At 40.5% G+C, this 19317-nt stretch overlaps 1 protein-coding gene across 2 annotated transcripts in view; it reads right to left on the bottom strand.

The window, feature by feature from the left end:
• RALGPS2 (Ral GEF with PH domain and SH3 binding motif 2) overlaps nt 1-19317 on the bottom strand; it is a 106485-nt gene that overhangs the window by 85195 nt on the left and 1973 nt on the right. The window lies entirely within an intron of this gene.

The following is a 19317-nucleotide window of genomic DNA, read 5'->3' as shown; positions in this document are numbered from 1 at the left end:
AGACCGCCTCTCCCGGTATGCCCCACGGAGAGCCTCAAGGTCCATAAATAGCAACACCCTAGTGGTCCCGGGCCCTAAGCAAGTTAGATTGGCTTCAACCAGAGCCAGGGCCTTTTCAACTCTGGCTCCGGCCTGGTGGAACTCTCTGCCTCATGAGACCAGGGCCCTGCAGGATCTGATTTCTTTCCGCAGGGCCTGTAAAACGGAGTTGTTCCGCCTGGCCTTTGGCTTGGAGCCAATTTGATTCCCTCCCTCTCTTTCTTTCCTTCTCCTCCTACGATGAGGCTATATTTTAATATTTTAATGTTGTATTTTAATTTTGTTTTTAAGTTGTAATCATTCAACTTGTTTTTATTATTGCTTGTAAGCCGCTCTGAGCCCGGCCTTGGCTGGGGAGGGCGGGGTATAAATAAAAATTATTATTATTATTAAATATACCATATTATGCAACTGATATTGTGATTCCCTTGCAATCCAGTTGACCCTTCAGAAGATTGTGGCAAGATATATGGATGATACACAACAGCAAATTAGAACTAATTGGTTATTTCATGAGACAAAGTTCACTTTTGAGTGCACTATCAAATAGTGAAGTATTTGTGCCAAAATAGTAGAGGACCTGAATTCCATCTGTATAAATACTACATTGCTTTTAATTTAAGACAGAAAATCTTAAAAGTCTCTGATGGTTCAGAAGAATTGCTACAGAGAAAGGGATAAGGGGTTGAGATCTTGTTCCGGCTTCTTGGTCTTTCTGCTCCCATTCCTACCTCATCCATGGAAAAGAGAGATTCTCTGCCCTATGATAGCATGCAGCTGCCAGAGGGTTGGCCAAGAGGGAATGCAGCCTTTAGGCGTAAAAAAGGTTCCTCACCCCTGAATTAAATTAAACAAAACCTGAAGGTTCAATAACATATATATGCTTATAAAATTGGTTTGATAAAAGTTGTTATTCTTAAATTGCTTTGGGATGTTTTATGGGAAAAGATTCAAAAATAATTATTGCAACTCTAATGTCATTCCAACTGTGAATGAATGGTTAACCCGTGGACTGGTTGGCTTTTGTCTTATTTTTCCAGTTTTATATTAAATGCACATAGTCTCCAGTTTACATTCTGAAAAATAGGGGTTTGTGGACCAGTGGAGATGGCCAATCTTTGGTGGATCACTTTGATAGGTGGACAGAGCCAGCCACCTAACAGTCTTGATACCGGGTGACTGCAATTTCAAAGAAAAAAAAATCATTAGCCAGCTGCACTCCTGATTCTTCCTTTGACATTTTTGTTGCTGCTTGAAACAGTGTATCTTAGGCTGCAATGCTACAATTATGGCATGGCCCTTCCCAAAAAATGGCTGCCAAACTTCTTCTGTTCTCAAATGGGGAAATTAGTAAAATAAATAAACAAATCATATATTCCGACAGAAATTTGGCAGCTGCTGACTCTCATTTTATGTGCACAATTATTCTGTATTTAAGCACATGTATGATATATTATGTTGTAGTCTCATTACAATGCCGGTTGCTGCTTTGAATAGGATTTTCTTTGGCAGGAAAGCAGTTTGTGATGTAAATAAATAGCTTTAAAGAGATCGAAATAAAGGAATACATTAGCTTGATTATCACCAATTGCTTAGCTAATCGGAGACTATTAATGCATTAAGCTGTTTATTTTAAGAGTGCTGCTTGTTTTCATCAGTTTACAGAATGCATATTCATGCTGCTGTTTAGCCAACATCATTTTAAAATGAGAATGTAAACCTTTGAGAACTGCAGATTTACAAAAATATTTGGTCTGCCTTCTACTTGATGCACTGCTGCCACCTTGTGCTGAGAACAAATCCCAACAAACTTTTATTGGTCCTATTTCATAGTGATTTCCAGTGTACTTATTTTTAATCAGATATTGGTCACATTCATATTATTAAATTTGATCTTTTTAAGCTGAGATTTGTATGCAGCCCTTTGTTTCTTCCTTCATGGAATGAAGCAATCAAAGCAAGTAATCTCTAATTAAACAGCTTCCCATTTCATTCAAACTAGGAAACTATGGCTGCCACATTCAGAACAAGCTAGGATATTTAACTACCTTCAGACTCTATGGTTTAATATACTGACTTGTTCCAAAACCAATAAGTAAAGTTTCCTTGTTTAGAGGAAATTGGGGTGTGTGTGCCTCAATCTAAGCATGTTTAAAGAGATTCACATTAGGGCGAACAAACAAAACTCACTTCACTTATATTGGTGGGGTCTGAACTGGCAATGGCAGTGACAGACCAAGAAGGACATCCTGTGGACATTGTTCTTCAAATCCTCTGGAGCAGGGTGGAAAGTTACGCTGTGCAAGGGCAAGACTCTTGGGCACACAGAACAGCAGCATTCTGGGCCAGAGGAGCTAGGACAGCAGTTGGCAACCTCAGAAGACACCAAGGTGGCTGTGAAAGGTACAGTGCACAGAATGATTCCTGCCACTCCCCAGAGGAGAAAGAGACAGGAGGAGATGGACTTGGAGGAGTCTTTTCCCGTTCTTGACCTCACCCCTTCAGATCCAAGGCTACTGACCCTGGATAAGTATGCTGATAACCCACTTGCTACCTTCCATGGAGATGATATCAGAGAAAGGGAATGCACTCTGGGGAAGGCAAGCTGAAAGGAAGGAGTAGGAAGTATTCAAGCCATAAGTTTCCTGCCTTTGTAACCTATCCCAACAATATCCAGATAGGCTCCAATACGCAAGGGGGAGATTCCAAGAGGCTTTGGAAGGGACAGTGGATAGAAAGATTCCTGCCACGTCCCAGAGGAAGAGGCATGTGGTGGTAGTAGGTGACTCTCTGCTGAAGGGGACAGGAGTAGTGAGCAGAGGAAACAGAACGTCCTGGGTGGTGTACTGTCTTTTCCTATATTATATTATACTATATTACACTACACAGAAATGTTTCTTTGATTGTCCTTGAATCTCCCCACCACACTTGCTATCCTCTCCTGTCACATCAATGTGGTGTGCCATGCCCTTTGAGAACCTCTGATCTAGAGTGGGGTGTCTTACTTTCACAACTTCCTGAAAGTAGGCTATTCAACACACATGAGCCCAGTGGTGATATTCCTTCCTGAATGCCTCATTTGTGATGTGCTTTAATAAAAACAAAAAAAACAAGATTTCCTTCTTAGGGTGGATCTACGCACAGGAAAACCCCCGCTATAAATAAGTAAGAAATTAAATTGCTGTAACAAAAGAAAGATTGCTTTGCTAGGATAATGAGAACTCCTCCTGATCCATCAATGTACCATTTGCTGTATAGTGCTTCCTGTATTGGGGATGTTTAACTACTTTTCATCATCTTCTTTTTTACGACATGCCAACTGCAAAATAATTAAAAATAGTCTTACTTGATTTAATTCTCTGAAATCCTACACAACTAGACTTCAAAAACCCTCAACATTTGCAAAGATGAGAACTCTGTTACCCTCCAGGTGCTGTTGGATGCCAACTCCTGTGAGCCCTAGCCAGTATGGCCAATGGTGAGGGATAATCTCAATAAAGTAGGACTAGTTAATACAATAACTAAAAGGGTTTAAATGAACCAAGGATCATGCAACCATCCAAACTAACTATAATTAAGGACAGTACCATATATTACATTTTAGCCCACAATGTTTCCAGCCTGAAAGTTTGCTTTGCACTTTCAATCATAGTACTTCTCAAACTTAAAATTTATAAACACTGTACTCACAAAGCCTTTCAAATTATACATACAGATTCACTTTACCCCATCTCATATTGCTCTTTCAGTCACACTTTAATCTGGGGGAAGGTAGTTGCACAAGTATTTTCCCCAAGGGCTCTCATATCATTTAAACCAGGTACAGGTAGAAGTTTAACCCTTCTGCTCTTAATTACTGGCTCCATCTAAATCTAAATCCTCCTGGTCTACTACCCTTAGTGACACAAGACCCCCATAAAAGTGTGTGGTCCAAAATTGTGCACCAAAAATTTCTCTCCTGCGGACTCCACCCACATCAGCTTCTCACGATGGGCTTTATTAAAGCAAAAGGGCTAATTGGACAGCGTCTGAAGGACTTAGAGCAACAGAAAAATCTGGCCATTATAAAGAAACTCTGTCCTTGGTATGCCTTTTTTTCCTCCTCTCAAGTTTAATTCCCTGGCACCATATTTGTATAAATTAACTGTCCCAAAATACAGATGTGCCTTCACACTGGCCAGATTGGATGTAATGCCCTCTGCCGTACTTGAGGGCAGATACCAAAAGATTCCAGCTGAGAAACGACTCTGCCCCTGTGGAGATGGCAATCTGGAAACAGTGGCTCATGTTCTCCTGTCCTGTCCCCTTAATAAAGACCTGAGGAATGAGATCATCACCCCACTCCTACTTACCATCCCAGGCCGCCCATCTGCGGCCACATTCTTCTTTCTGTTAACAGATCAAAATGATCAGACAACAGCAAAGGTTGCTAGATTTATCGAGGGTGCGATGAGATTAAGGGCCACTATCTGAATGATAAACTTGATCATTTGATTGTCCTTTTTACCCACTGTTGTCTTTTTAATTGTATATATTGCTTGTTTTATGTTGCTATAGCCATTGGCTAATGCAAATAAAGTTTATCTACCTATCTTCTGCTCTGAGCCATTTGCTCAATAAAAAAAAAAAAGCTGTCAGTACCTTCTCTCAAATGCATTTTTGTTTACCTAAAATTCAGTATTTTGTCACTCTTAACTCCCTTTCCTTCCACTTTGATGACCACAGGTCAATGATCAATAAGACATGACATTAGTCACTGCAAGATCTTAAAATGGAGGGGAACCACAAATCTCCCTTCAGAACAAAAGAAGCAATAGGACAGCTCATGTTGTTGTTAGCAGCTAAGCTTAAATACCTGCACCAGAAACCAGATTTTCACATCAGCCTCCAAACATGTTTAAACAGCACCCAACCTAAGTTAGTATTTTCAAAAACATTCTGCAGGGTCAGTCATTCTTCAGAGATTACATGATTCAGAAACTCCGTAGCAGGGCAGTTTACAATAAGTAACTCAAAACCTCAGGTGGGCATTTTTCAACACCAATCAGAACTCTGGAACCCTTCACAATACTAATCACCATTTGCTTACTCTATAAATACATGCACCAGACTTGAACAGTTTGAATTGTTCAACATGACTGTTTTTGTGTTCAGCAGCCAAAAGTTCTCTAACATTTAAATAATGCAAGCACGGTATCAACTGGCCAGTGATGCTCAGCACTACGTACACAAATGTGGCTATATACTGGACAATGAACAATCTACACATCCAAAATTTATGCCTAAATAAACTGTGGCACTTCAGGTACAAACACTTGCACCATCCCTTAATGTGTAGGTGGGTTTTGTCTACAAGTCTCTTGGATTTGATCATCAAAAATTTGAGGCTTCTTCACAAAACGACACACCTGATATTTTTCAAGTACAGCTGGCAGTGAAAAAGTGAAAAAGTCTGTCATCTAACACAGGAACAAAAAAACCCTATGATAATTCATATAGAATGCCAATGGTTGCCAACTAAACCATGAACATGTCTCGCAGAAAGAGGGGTCAGAGTGGTGAACTCGTAAGTTCATCAGCACTCTCTATAGAAAAACGTCTGGTTTCTTACTCCCAGATCCTATATTCCCATCATCAAATTGTACAACATAAATGAAGTAAGCAAATTTACACCATGGGTAAAAAGTTAAACAGCATGCCTAGAAAATATCTGAAATTTTTAAATGCCCAAGCACATGTTAAGTTGGTGACTTTACAGGGCTTGACTGGTAATATTCTGCAGGTGAAGAAATGTACATTTCACTAGCTGTGGGTCCCACTGGATCACCTCAAATTCATCTATCGAGTAGCGGCCCCAATAGAGTCTTCTTGCACCTGCTCGTCCAGAGCCACAGCAGATGCCTCATCTTCACACTACCAGCAGGATTTGAGGGTGTGACTTACCTTCCTACCTTCATTATAGTACCATTATCAGCCTGCATCCATCACACATCCTCATTGTCTGCAGGGACCCCCAGAACAGCCCACACAAACTGCATAGTGGGCACCCAGAACACAGGCTGACCAAAATCAGTAGGCTCCCCTATGCCATGCCAAACCTTGGGATAGCTGCATCCAATAAGGTTAGCACCATTTCCAAGCCAGACCTGGACTGTTTCATTTCAAGGGGGGCTCCTGAACAGCATGCCAGGAGGCAAGTGGGCAACATACCCATTCTCTTCGGTCCTTTGAGACTGGGAGAGAACATAAGAGAATGCTAACTGGGCTGTCACACCCTTAATATGACCAGCTTCTCCATTATTTCTAGAAGGAAAAGTAATTAAATATCTCATTTCACACAGAAACTCATGCTTCCAAAATAGCCAAATTAAGCTGTGCTGTAACTTATTTCCAAGACAAACTGAACACTTTGTTTCAGAGGTGCATGTATTTCTAGATTTCTCCTACGTTAGAAAAAAAAGTTGTTATAAATTACACTCTCAAAAATAGCAAAGAACCTGTGATTAAGCTATTTTGAGTGGGGGCGGCTCCAATGGGTGTCAAGAACCAGAAATGGAGTAATACCACTAAGAAAGCATAAAGCAGTTTACGGCGTGAGAAATGAGACTGGCTTAATCCTGGATGTAAAATAGCCAGTACTTTATGTTTATATACTGTATAAACATAAAATTATGTTGGTGTTTCAAAAGAAAAGTCACATTATGCTTGAGTAACAAAACACCTAGTAAAATAAATAAAACCACAAAGGGAGAGAAATTTATGTGTATGTACTTTACATTTAATCTCGTCATAATTGGAAACATGGAAACACAAGCTGTTCTGGGCCACAAAGTGATGGTCTAGCAGAAAAGCTTTCACAGTTCTGAAATAGACAGCAATCCATCAAGGAAGCATAAGTAGTGCAAAAGCCAATAGGGTGGATCCAATCTATTTCCTAATGTGAGTGGTTCAATTTAATATCCACATCCCCGTTTGGCAGAGAAACCTCAGTTCTGGAAGATAAAAACCACATACAATTGTTATCTTTAGCAAAGATAACAAATACCAACTCATAAATAACAAATCCAAAACAGAAATGTGAAATCAAATTGCATGTTTGCACAATGTTGCACAAAAAATGTTTTACATTTAAAAACACAATACAAAGAGATTTCTCAAGTTCTACGAATATATTTTCTGGTTAAAATCCAGAAAAGCCGATGAGTGTACACACTGAGGTGTATTCATAAAATGCTGTTCCAGAAGACATTTGTGGGGTAGTAGCCAGAAGAGGAAACCGTGAAGTGTCCCAATATGAATGCAGAACATCATGCATAGCACCGTTGGGACTTTCCTCAGACCACATCCTTCATCAGCCTTACATCACATTTTTCTTTGGGGGGGGGGGGTGAAGGGAATTCTGATAAGGACTCTAGTTGGCGTGGATGGGGGCTAAAGAGGAGTGCAATTGGGGGTAGAAGTCAAGCCTGCTATACAAAAATAAAATTTGCATTGACTACGCCTACCGCTTTGACTCTGGCCCTGCCCACCACTGGCGTGCGGCCCCTGGAAGGTTGCCCATGTGACCATGAGGCTGGAAAAGGTTCTTGACCTTTTTACAACCAAAGCCTGAACCAGACACAACAAAATTTAACATAGTCTCAACCCTGCACAGCAGAAGCTGAACAAACTGAAAATCTGGTATACTGTATATTTAAATGCAAGAGGAAGGCTATGAAAATATTTTATGCCAAGGCCATGTTAAATAATTTGTTTGCTAACAGCAGCCTAAAATCAGCCAAAATTCATTACAATTGGTGAATTTAATGCTTCTTGCAAGAGACTTTAGGTGTATTTCTTTGATAAGGCAGAGAACAGGCAGGAACTGTTCCAGCTTAGAGAATAAAAGATGAATTTTACAGTCAAGAGTGTTTAAAAACAAAAAAACAAAAGGCAATAACACTACCTCAACATACACTTTTATACTGATTTTTTTCTTTTTAGCAGTTGATTGAGCCCCAACGGTATTGAGATTTCGTAATTTCATGCACTGTACTTAAATCTTTTATTTGAGTAATACCACATATGATTGAGCATCCTTTATAAAATGACTTGTTGATTTTTACTACTGTCACTTTCTTTCATCTGGATAGTGGAAATGCTAGGATAGCGAAGAAGCAAACTTTGTCAAAGATATAGGGTTGAATCCAAGTAGGTCAATGCACGAATGGAATGTGCTCCTCGTTCCTGAGTTTCCCGTTCCTGCCCCTGCAATTTGTTCGGGGCAGGTGTTTTCGGGGGGGGGGGGGAGAAGTACAGAGGGGGGTGGAATTTCTGTTGCACAAGTGGAGCTTGTTTTGCCTGTGTAATGTCTTCATTGAATACAACCCACCGAATTATATTTTATATTATCTTGATCAAATTAATACGGCTACTCATATATTGTAGGCTAAGAGATATGCCACTGGGACTTTATTACTAAACACATGCATCTGGGAGTAGGCATGTCTAGTACTACACTGTTAGGCAGCAATCCAATACTTAATTATCTGGGAGCAAGTCCCACTCAATGAGACATATAAAGTAGACATGCAAAGGACTGCAGTGAATTATGTATTTTCTTAACTCATTCTACCTTACCAGACAGACGTGCAAGGATATCACTTCCTGATAATTGACAATCTACCTCAAGTATGAAACTTTTGTTGTTGTTCAGAAATGTAGCCAGATGTTCTGATTGGGCTTTTAAGTTCTTATATAAAAAGCAGGACGGTAAGGTCATTGAGGCTGCAATTCCAACACTACTTACTTGCGAGTAAGCCCCACTGAATTCAATAGGACTTACTTCTGGTTCTGCTGTATGATGCCTGACAGTAGATTTTCCTGCATTAACAGTTTTTAGGCAAACCATGGTTTGCATTTGTTCTCCCAACCAAAATTGAAAACCCTAGTTTGAACAGGGTTTAAATTGAGCCAGCAAAACACTACCATAAACAAATGCTGTCAGCTCTTTTTCTTACTTTTTATCCATATGTTTGAGAAGTTGAATAGTTCGTAAATATGCCTAAAGAAACAGGCCTACCGTCTCCAAATAAAACATAGGTCCAACATAATAAAAATGTAAAGACAAGGGAAAGCTGGCAGTAAAAACATTTTAAACCTACCCTTCATCAACGAAAAATCCCAGGTTGGGGTACAGTAAAACCCATAAAAACACATCATAGTTTCATCAAGACCAAATTCACAGGGCAAGCACAGACAAACCACCCTGAACAGATAAAACAGTAATTAAAACAGAATCAAACAATAGCCACCTAATTGACAAATGCCTGAGCAAACAAATATATTTTGAGCTGGCAATGAAAACTCAGAGGGAAGGGAATTCTACAACCAGGGCACCAACCGGAAGAAAACCCTTTCCCTAGTGGCTATGTAGCAGATCTCATTCAACTGCAGTAGGCTCAACAGGTCTTCCCTCTAAGTTCTTAACTCAAGGGCAGGATGATAGTTTTAAAGTAACTGATATTCAACAGAGAGGTTCAGTCATCTATGTTTATCCATCTCCTATAGTGCACACTAGTTGCACTAGCAACTGCAAAAAAGATTGTTCCTCATTCTGATCAACTTAAGATTTTATAGTAAATTTCTGCTTTTTAATTAGCACAGCTCCCAGTGTTGATGAAACTCCTTCTTATACGTACATGACACAAAACATGGATGTGTATACACGCAGGTCCTGCTTACAATTGTCAGGTGAGTGTTTGCATAACGAGTCCACAATTTCCACTGTTTCCTATGGAAACATTTCTACTGTAGGATTGTCTGCTCGCTTTCACCTTCTCTCGATGCTTTCTTCCTGAAATTGTTGCAGCCAATCAGCAAAAGAGAGGCAAAGGGCGGTGGGGGATGAAAAGCTAAAGTTTCTGTCTGCAAGACTGGGGCCTCTAAATGCTTGTTCTGACATTACATTTAAGGAGGGAAAGAAGTGAAAGGAATTTGCAACTCCTTTTTCCATCTCAGAGGTCACCATAAGAAAAAATCTAAGAGGCCCCTTTTCACAAGGATTCTCATACTTTTCCTTTCCCCAGTTCTGTGTAAGTATCAGTTGGCCCTTTGAACTTAATAACTTGAATACCAAAGAAATACGACTTCCTAATGCCAGCATCTGATGTTGTTGAAAGAGATCTCTTCACTAAACTTTTAAAGCATATGAATTGCTACTGGGGAAGTTAGAGAATTTGATTCACTGGAGTATTTATCCTGTGTTATGCTGTTATGTTATTGCTTTATTATACGATTTTTTATTTTTTCTCTTTCATAAACAATTCTCGGAATGCCGAAGACAAATATGAACTACCCCATCCCCCAGGGTTACTGTTATTAAATGAACCCAGAAACATTTTACCTGAAACTTTATAGTAATACAAATTCAGAAATACTTCAGGATACAAGGTAAACCTCTAGAAATCGTAATGAGAGGGGGGGGGTTACCTACAAAAAGCTAAGATATGATTTCACACAATATCTAATTCTCCAAAGATCTGTCATATTTAGGAATTAGGATATATTATAATGTAAACTATATGGTCAAAATTAACCACAACAGTTTATATGAAAAGACAAAGAGATTGATAGATGACTACCAGTTTTACAGCTGAATGTTCTTCCAAAAGTTTTGTTTGTACTCATTCCACTGCTGATATCTTTCCAAATTTTTAACAACTGGCAAAACTTACTTAATTTCTTTTGGTCTGGGAAAAGACCAAGGATTGCACCAAAAACACTTTACAAACCAAAAAGAGCAGAAGGCTTAGGATTTCAAAACCATAAATGCAATTATCTAGCTGCAAAGCTAAATCATATGACAACCTGGTTTATGCATAATGAAGCTTCAGTAATGATAACAAGGAATAATCAGCACATTTAAAATGCTGTGTGATTCTGTACAAAAAGAGACAGTGACATTTTAAAAAAAACAATGCAACAGAAAATCAATCTAAAACAAGTACAGGGTTGAGAAACCTCAGCAAAACTATCCTAGAGTGTTTTTGCCTTGCTGGAATGTGTCCTTGAACTTTGATAATGCATTTTGCTTGCCTGAATGGAGGACAGATAGTGAGTGAGTGAGTCTGTGCAGAAACTAGCTTACTGTGCAAAGAAAAATGTACATTCATAATAACAATAATATTTTATTATTTATACCACGCCCATCTGTCTGGTTTCCCCCAGCCACTCTGGGCAGCTTACAAGATATCTAAAAACATAATAAAAACATCAAGCCTTAAAAACCTCCTGATACTCTGTCCTCTTTTGTCTCCAACCCCTTCCACCATAATAATAATAATTTATTATTTGTACCCCGCCCATCTGGCTGGGTTTCCCCAGCCACTCTGGGCGGCTTCCAACAAAGATGAAAAATACACAAAAATGTCACATATTAGAAACTTCCCTTCAGATGTCTTCTGAATGTCAGGTAGTTGTTTATCGCTTTGACATCTGATGGGAGGGCGTTCCACAGGGCGGGCGCCACTACCGAGAAGGCCCTCTGCCTGGTTCCCTGTAACTTGGCCTCTCGCAGTGAGGGAACCGCCAGAAGGCCCTCGGAGCTGGACCTCAGTGTCCGGGCAGAACGATGGGGGTGGAGACGCTCCTTCAGATATACTGGACCGAGGCTGTTTAGGGCTTTAAAGGTCAGCACCAACACTTTGAATTGTGCTCGGAAACGTACTGGGAGCCGTGCGGCCCTCAAAGGCTGAAAAGGGTTCCCCATCCCTGGCCTAGTATAAAGAAAACCTAGCTCTGGACTATTTCCTAACTCAGAGTCATAACTAAATATGGAGTAGTGCAGTGGACGCTCGGGTTGCAAACATGATCTGTGCGGGAGGCACGTTCGCAACCCGCAGTGCCGTGTCTGCGCGGGTCGCAATTCAGCACTTCTGCACATGCGCGAGCACCAAAACCCGGAAGTAACCCGTTCCGGTACTTCCGGGTTCGGCGCAGTGCACAACCCGAAAACAAGCAGCCTGAAGCACCTGTAACCTGAGGTATGTCTGTATTAATATGAAGCAGAGAAGTAAAATGCCTCCCAAAGAAAATGTTCAAAATAGTAATAAAATTAAAGTAACTAGATAGTTGGTAAAGTTCTTACCAAGGCGAATGAAAATAGAATTTTGCAACATCAGGCTAAAGCAATCACTCCGCTGGGCAAGCTGAAATGCTTGTGGATGTACAACCCCCTATGCTTTCCCCACTCATGCTACTCTTGAGTTCTCCACCCCAAGCCAATGTAATGGGGTGTTGTGGCTGTGGGGAGTAAAAAGCCCTGTTGCGTAAGCAGAAGTCCTTCTGCACAGCAGATGGGTCGCTTTAGGTCAGAGGTGTCCAAACTTTTTTCAAAGGGGGTCAGATTCGATGAAGTGAAGGGCCAAATTACCCTGGGAAATAAACTGCCACAGGGGCCAGATTCAACAGACCAGCAGGCCGGATTAGGCCCTCAAAACAGACTTTGGACATGGCTGCTTTAGGTGAATTCTGCTCTGGTTGAACTTAGACCAGTCATCTTTTAGCCTAACCTACTTCACAAAGTTGTTTATGAGGATAAAATGGGTAGGGAGCATGCACACCATCTTCAGCTTCTTGGAGGAAATGCTGGATATAAATGTAATAATAAAGATGGAAATAGACGTGGGCTATAGCTCCAACGGCACTGTGGTCTAAACCACCGAGCCCTGGGCTTGCCAATCGGAAGGTTGGCAGTTCGAACCCCCACGACAGGATGAGCTCCCGTTGCTCGGTCCCTGCTCCTTCCAACCTAGCAGTTCGAAAGCACATCAAAGTGCAAGTAGATAAATAGGTACTGCTCCGGCAGGAAGGTAAATGGCATTTCCGTGCACTGCTCTGGTTTTGCCAGAAGCGGCTTAGTCATGCTGGCCACACGACCCGGAAAAACTGTCTGCAGACAAACATTGGCTCCCTCGGCCTATAAAGCGAGATGAGTGCTGCAACCCTAGAGTCGTTCGCGACTGGACTTGACTGTCAGGGGTCCTTTACCTTTTATAGCTCCAATAGAAAACATGGGCAATAACCAACATCATGTGAATGGACCTCTACTCTCAGGATGAGACTTCCCTTTCCTGTTCTCTTTCTCCTTGCTGTACCCACTCCCAATCTGACCCAGAGGGTCCCCGGACCTAAGGTGTTATTTAACACCCAGATAAATCCAAATATACCCAGGTGATGGTGTAGGAGGGGCATAAACACAAGAGGAGATATTGCACATATTCTGGGGGCTGGGTGAAAAATCAAAGAGGTACTGGGAAGTAATTTTAGAGTATTAGAGAAATGACAGGATACAGTGGCATCTGGAACAATAGTTGTGTGATTTGGCAATACATGAGATGCTGAAGGATGATTATCCATCTACAAGCAACAGCTAAAATGCCAATTACAGAAACAGTTTCATCATGAAGGTTTAGATGTTTAGGGTGTGGGACTAGTACTGTACCTGGGAGACCAGAGTTTGAATCCACACACAGCAAGGAAGCTCACTGGGTCACTAGAACCAGTCACTGCCTCACAGCCTAACCTTGTGGCGATTAAATGAAGAGGGAGATAACTGTATGACACCATGACTTCCTTGGAGAAAAGTTAGGATATAAATGCAATAAATAAATAATCTGCAATGAGATGCATATACTTAAGCTTATTATTAAGAAAAGAGAGAGCAGATGGAATAATAAAAGCTTTATAGTATATGTTCATTATATACTGGAATGATAAAGAACAGAATCATGCTCAGTCCTACAGTTTATTAGTTTTGTAAAATTAAGAACATTGCCTATATTCTTATTTTTCTCAAGCAATGTACTATATCAGATGATATTTATTGTTTTATTTGCTTAATGGATTATTTGTGGATCATTTTTCTGTGGATCAATTCATCCTTTTCCATAACAATAAAAAAATTCTGAGAAATGAACTAATCCACAACATCTCTGGAGATCCACCTCACTTTTGTTTTTTCTGTCTAGAACTGTCACTGCACCCTGGTGAGTCAAAGAAAAAGACATGTTGACAGATCAGGTGGAGCAAAATACTTCTTACAGAGCCAATAATCCATTCCAACTTGAATCAAGATGTATATACAAAGCAAACACTAACTCCCACCTGGATACAAGCTAATGGTGAATTTGCACATGCACTTGGACTGCCTCAACGGCGTTTGTTCTCTACTCTGAAGAGAAGTGCATAAACACACACATCAACATACATTGCTAGATAAAAATAGCAAGACACCAGAACACAGGGTGATTTCTGATGCCATGTTGTCACGCAACAATATGCAGTTATGTTGGGACAGCATTCTTGGACTCCATCTTCATTTTCTCTTTAAACATTTCCCATTTAGACCAGTAATTTACTTCTCAATTAGAAGTAAATTACTGGTCTAAATCTTTGCTTTAGGGGTATACCAGGGTATTGGGACAGCTTCAGATCCAAGCTGCTTCCAAGTTATCCCCAGGATGCTCTTTTCGGCTCGTGATGTCAGAGATCAGGTGTCAGGTCAGGTCTTCAGGTGTTTCTGTGACAATGGAGGGCAGGGGAGAGTGCAATGTCAGAGAAGGATATCTAATCTATTTTATGCTCCTAGGATCCCTTAGGCATTCCATATATATATATATATATATATATATATATATATATATATATCCTGTTGTTTTTTTGTTTGTTTGTTTTTGTTTGTTTGAAGAGCTGGTTCAGGATATTTACAGCTAGACCTAGATACTGGCTACTTGATTCAGGGCAAAAATAGGACAGTTCCCCCTTTAGGTCAGCAAGGCTAGAATCTTATATCTAATGAGTACTTCTATAATCTCTCGATTCTTATGAGGCACTGGCAAATTCTAATTAATTTCCGGCACCATCATGATATAGAAGTCCTTACTTTCATAAAGTCTGTGTAAAAACAATGCTTGCCAATGAGGTGAGGAACTAAGAAAACAAATACTCCAAAGGAATAAAGATTATAGAAACCACACGGGACAAGACAGAAGAGGAAAAGATGTGACCGTTCAAACACATATTGCCTTTTCTATGTCAGGAAATGCGTTGTGGTAGCAAAGACTAGGTTGCAAAGGGGACCTACTACATTCGTCTTACAACCAGCAAGAAATTAAAAGGTTAATGGGGAAGAAAAAAATCCTCCCTCTGCCTCTGAAAAGGCAGTTGAAATCTTATAGTCTACACTGGTATCCATGAAAACAAAGATTAGCTTATGGAGGATCTCCATCTTTCATAATTATACCTTTGGCATCACAGAAATGTCTCCTTCCAAAAAGTACACATACACAAATACTCATCTCCTCAGATTCTCTCCAATTTTTTTCTGGATTTGTTGTTTTGGAAGTGAAACAATAAAAAGCAGTCAATGACATTATAGGAAGTTATTAATTTCAATTACGGTATCACAGCTCAGTGAGCACTTGAGGCTTGACATACTTTTCCTTAGAAAATCAACTTACTCTCTCAGACCAATAAGAAGCGTTTAGAAAGTGAAAGTACACGTTACAAAAGGTTTCTCCATGGAAACATTGCCCTACAGCAACTTATCAGCTATTAAATTAACACAGCATTTATTTCTTATGGTCTGGATATTTGTTAACCCTGACTTTGTACTTTCACTTTAAGTGGAAATTAAATCCCCTGATACTCTGATTAGAATGGGCTAAATCAAGGACATTGTCTGTTCAAATGTACCTCCTATCTCCCAAAAGCAAACCTTATTTACATGTAGAATGGCAATTTTAAACATTAAAGAGCAAAGGTTGTATCCAAGTGTCAATCACCACTTTGTCCTAGAAAGCAGTGCCCCCCAGAGGTAAATGTTTATCATCATTTAGCCCTATTAGGTTTCTACAGATTGTAAACCTCTTAGCTTCCTGTCCAATTCAATGTGCTGTGTGCTGGCTGGGGCTTACGGAAGTTCAAGTCCAAAACATATGAATGGCGCCAGGTTGACTTATGCCATAAAACACTGTTTAAATTGGGGGTATAAATAACTTTTTTTCAACAATGCTAACACCTTAAATTGTCAGGCTAGCTTACACTGACAATTTATATTTGATGGAGTAACCATACAAACCAATTACCGTATTTTTTGCTCTTTAAGACTCACTTTTTCCCTCCTAAAAAGTAAGGGGAAATGTGTGTGCCTCTTATGGAGTGAATGCAGGCTGTGCAGCTATCCCAGAAGCCAGAAAAGCAAAAGGGATTGCTGCTTTCACTGCGTAGCAATCCCTCTTGCTGTTCTGGCTTCTGAGATTCAGAATATTTTTTTTCTTGTTTTCCTCCCCAAAAAACTAGGCGCATCTTGTGGTCTGGTGTGTCTTATAGAGCGAAAAATACGGTATATATTTTGAACCATAATCTTACTTTAGGGCAGGAGTGGGAAACCTGTGGCTCTCAAGATGTTGCGGGTCTCCCAACTCCCATCATCCCTGACCCAGACTGGCTTGGGATGATGGGAGTCCAGGGCCTTAGGAGGCCATGCCTCTTGATAACCCATTCTTGTGTTGACACAACTTTATACAATCACATACACACATACTCACAGAGCTCATCCCTTCTGTACAAACTTTTCAGAGCTACGTTAAGAACAATGTAAATCCTATAGATCCCTTTCCAACGGTGGTTGGTTATTGCAACCAAACTAGAATACTCTACTATTATGGTGTAGCATCAATCAGTTGCATGCTGTACAGTCCTCTTTCAACACCATATTCTCCAAATAGTCACATCTTATTTATACCTCCTAATTTGAACCATGAAACCCCCTTCAGAATCAAGGGTGAAGTTCTGTGAACTGGTTTTTTTAAAGCTACTAATATGAGAATGGGGAGAAACTCATTTCTGTATTTTTTATATTAGAACTGGAACTGCAAATTTAGTACCAAATTGTTAAGAATTCGAACATCCCAGTTCAGCTCAATATTGACACACACTCCACCACCCTGCTAGTTCTTAAAATGCACCATTCTCAACCCCCTGTGATCTGTGGGGTTTGAAAGACTGGCTGGTTGTGCTGGTGTAGACAGACTAAGAGTTAGGAGACAACAGGACGACTGAACCAAAACAAATGGGGAATGTAGACCAAGAGGCCATGGAAGAGAGCATGGGAGGAGAGTTTTGAAGCAGTAGTGATGATGGGAAGAACTGGTGCAATGATGCCATTACGTAGCATTGTCAGTGAAGACAATTCAAAATGAGAAGCACTCCTGCCATGGTGGTCACTTTCTGTGGAAACTGATGCCCTTTGCAGAAGAATGCCTTTCCTGAGACAGCAGCAATGAATGGCAGATTTGGGGGTCACGCCCAAAGGCACTACTCCAATGAATGTTTCTTTGCCCACTATGCAAGCTGCTTGCTGCTTCTAGTGGAAACACAGTGATCCAAATTCCCCAGTAGTAGCCTTCAAAGTAGCCTTTCCGCCTTTTGATGATGCACAGGCATTTGCACAACTTCAATTCTCTCCAACCTGGCTGACCTCTGCTTTTCAAAAGCACTAGGTAACAGCTCCTCAGCATCTTTTCCTAGTCCCAGCATGGGAAGGGGTGGAAGATGACACTGAAACTGGTGCCGAGCTCCAGTTTCCATTCTCATTCATGCTTTTATCTTTGTTGTCAGAACTGTAACCCCGGTGCACCTGCTTCATGACCCAGAAAGCTGTCTGCGGACAAATGCCGGCTCCCTTGGTCTGAAAGCGAGATGAGCACCGCAACCCCACAGCCACCTTTGGCAGGACTTAACAGTCCAGGGGTCCTTTACCTTACTAGTCTGAACAGAAAGTGAAGGTTCTGTTGTCTACCTGTGCCAGTATGCAGGTGGTTGGCAATTCCTGGTGCCTTTCCCACAGAGGGAGGGAGCTGCACCAGGTTCTCAAATAAGGATACTTTAATCCAAACCCAGATATATTTTGCATGTACCTCATGATCCCAGTCACAAAAGCACAAGCCCCAATAATCCCACACAAAGATGCAAGTTCCACTGATGCAAGTTTCAATTGATGCAGTTTTCCCTACAGTGATATGTTCAAACCTGTTCATTCACCTCAGGCATCCAATACATACATATAAACATCATTGAAAGCACACACCACCAGTTCTCATCCATGCTGAATTTGGCTTTCTATCCTGTAAGTACAGTAATGTATTTCTCACTCTATACTGGGAGAAGGAGTTCTGTTAAAAACACTTCCTCTGCTGTGGGTAGAATTTTTACACCCTTACCGCTATTCACACACAATAACACAATCACCAAGTGAGAAAAAAGAAAATATAAACGGCACCTACACAGAACCACATTCCATTATTCTGTATTATTTAATATGGAATAACTATTATTTTATGGTTCTGTATTCAATCACTAAAAGTAATGTCACTCTGGGAATATTTTACTGAAAGGACTACAGCATATATTTTTAAAAACGACACTCTGTCCTGACACATGCGCTGAAATTCAGGAAATTCAAGCTTATCACTCTGGTGCATGAAAGAGCACATGCTTGAGGAGAAGCCACTGCCCTCCCATACTTCACACATCCTGCTTATTGTGTGAAAGATAGAGGTCTAGTGGGCTAATCTTCAGCCTCCAGAACAACTACTGCTAATGTCTCAAGAGCCTCCATTATCTCCATTGCTCTCTGTAGCTGCTCAGCTCCACTACATTTCATTTATTAGACTTATTAGTTGCTTGTCACCCGGAGGTCTCCAAGCATCTGACAGAAAAAGAATATATATATACAATACCAGGGGAGGGGGGATCATATAATACATTATTGTTTCATATAAATTCCATTAAAAGTACCAAAATAATAAAGCAATACTCATGGGAACTGGGTGTGCAAAAACCCACTAATAGTTAGTTGCCCTGTATTTTGAGAGTGCTCATTTTCATGCTGTGCTGCCTGTATAACCAACCAGACAACCCACACATCAAAAGCGCAGAACCAAACATGGCTTCTGTTCCAACAGGCCCTCTTGCTCTTTTACTGTGCAGTTATGCAGAGAAAAAACAAAATGGTGATACTTTTGTTGGCGAAGCAAGGTGTTCTACGAGGTATTTTGGGATCTCTCCAGTACCAGTTAAGGACAACTGCCCTAAAAAGCTGTTTGGTAGCCAGAGTGAAAAAGGCTCCGGGCTCCACCTGGTAATCTACTTGGCAAAACGAGGTGAATCAAAATTAAGTGGAGGCAATTTCTTCAGGATAGGTATGTGCCAAATCAAGCGCAGCATATTGTTTTC

This window comes from Podarcis liolepis, assembly GCF_965112155.1.
Source record: "Podarcis liolepis genome assembly, chromosome: 6".
NCBI classification, from domain to species: Eukaryota; Metazoa; Chordata; class Lepidosauria; order Squamata; family Lacertidae; genus Podarcis; species Podarcis liolepis.
The sequence above is the reverse complement of the archived record's forward strand: the minus strand, read 5'-3'. Positions and strand labels throughout refer to the sequence as shown.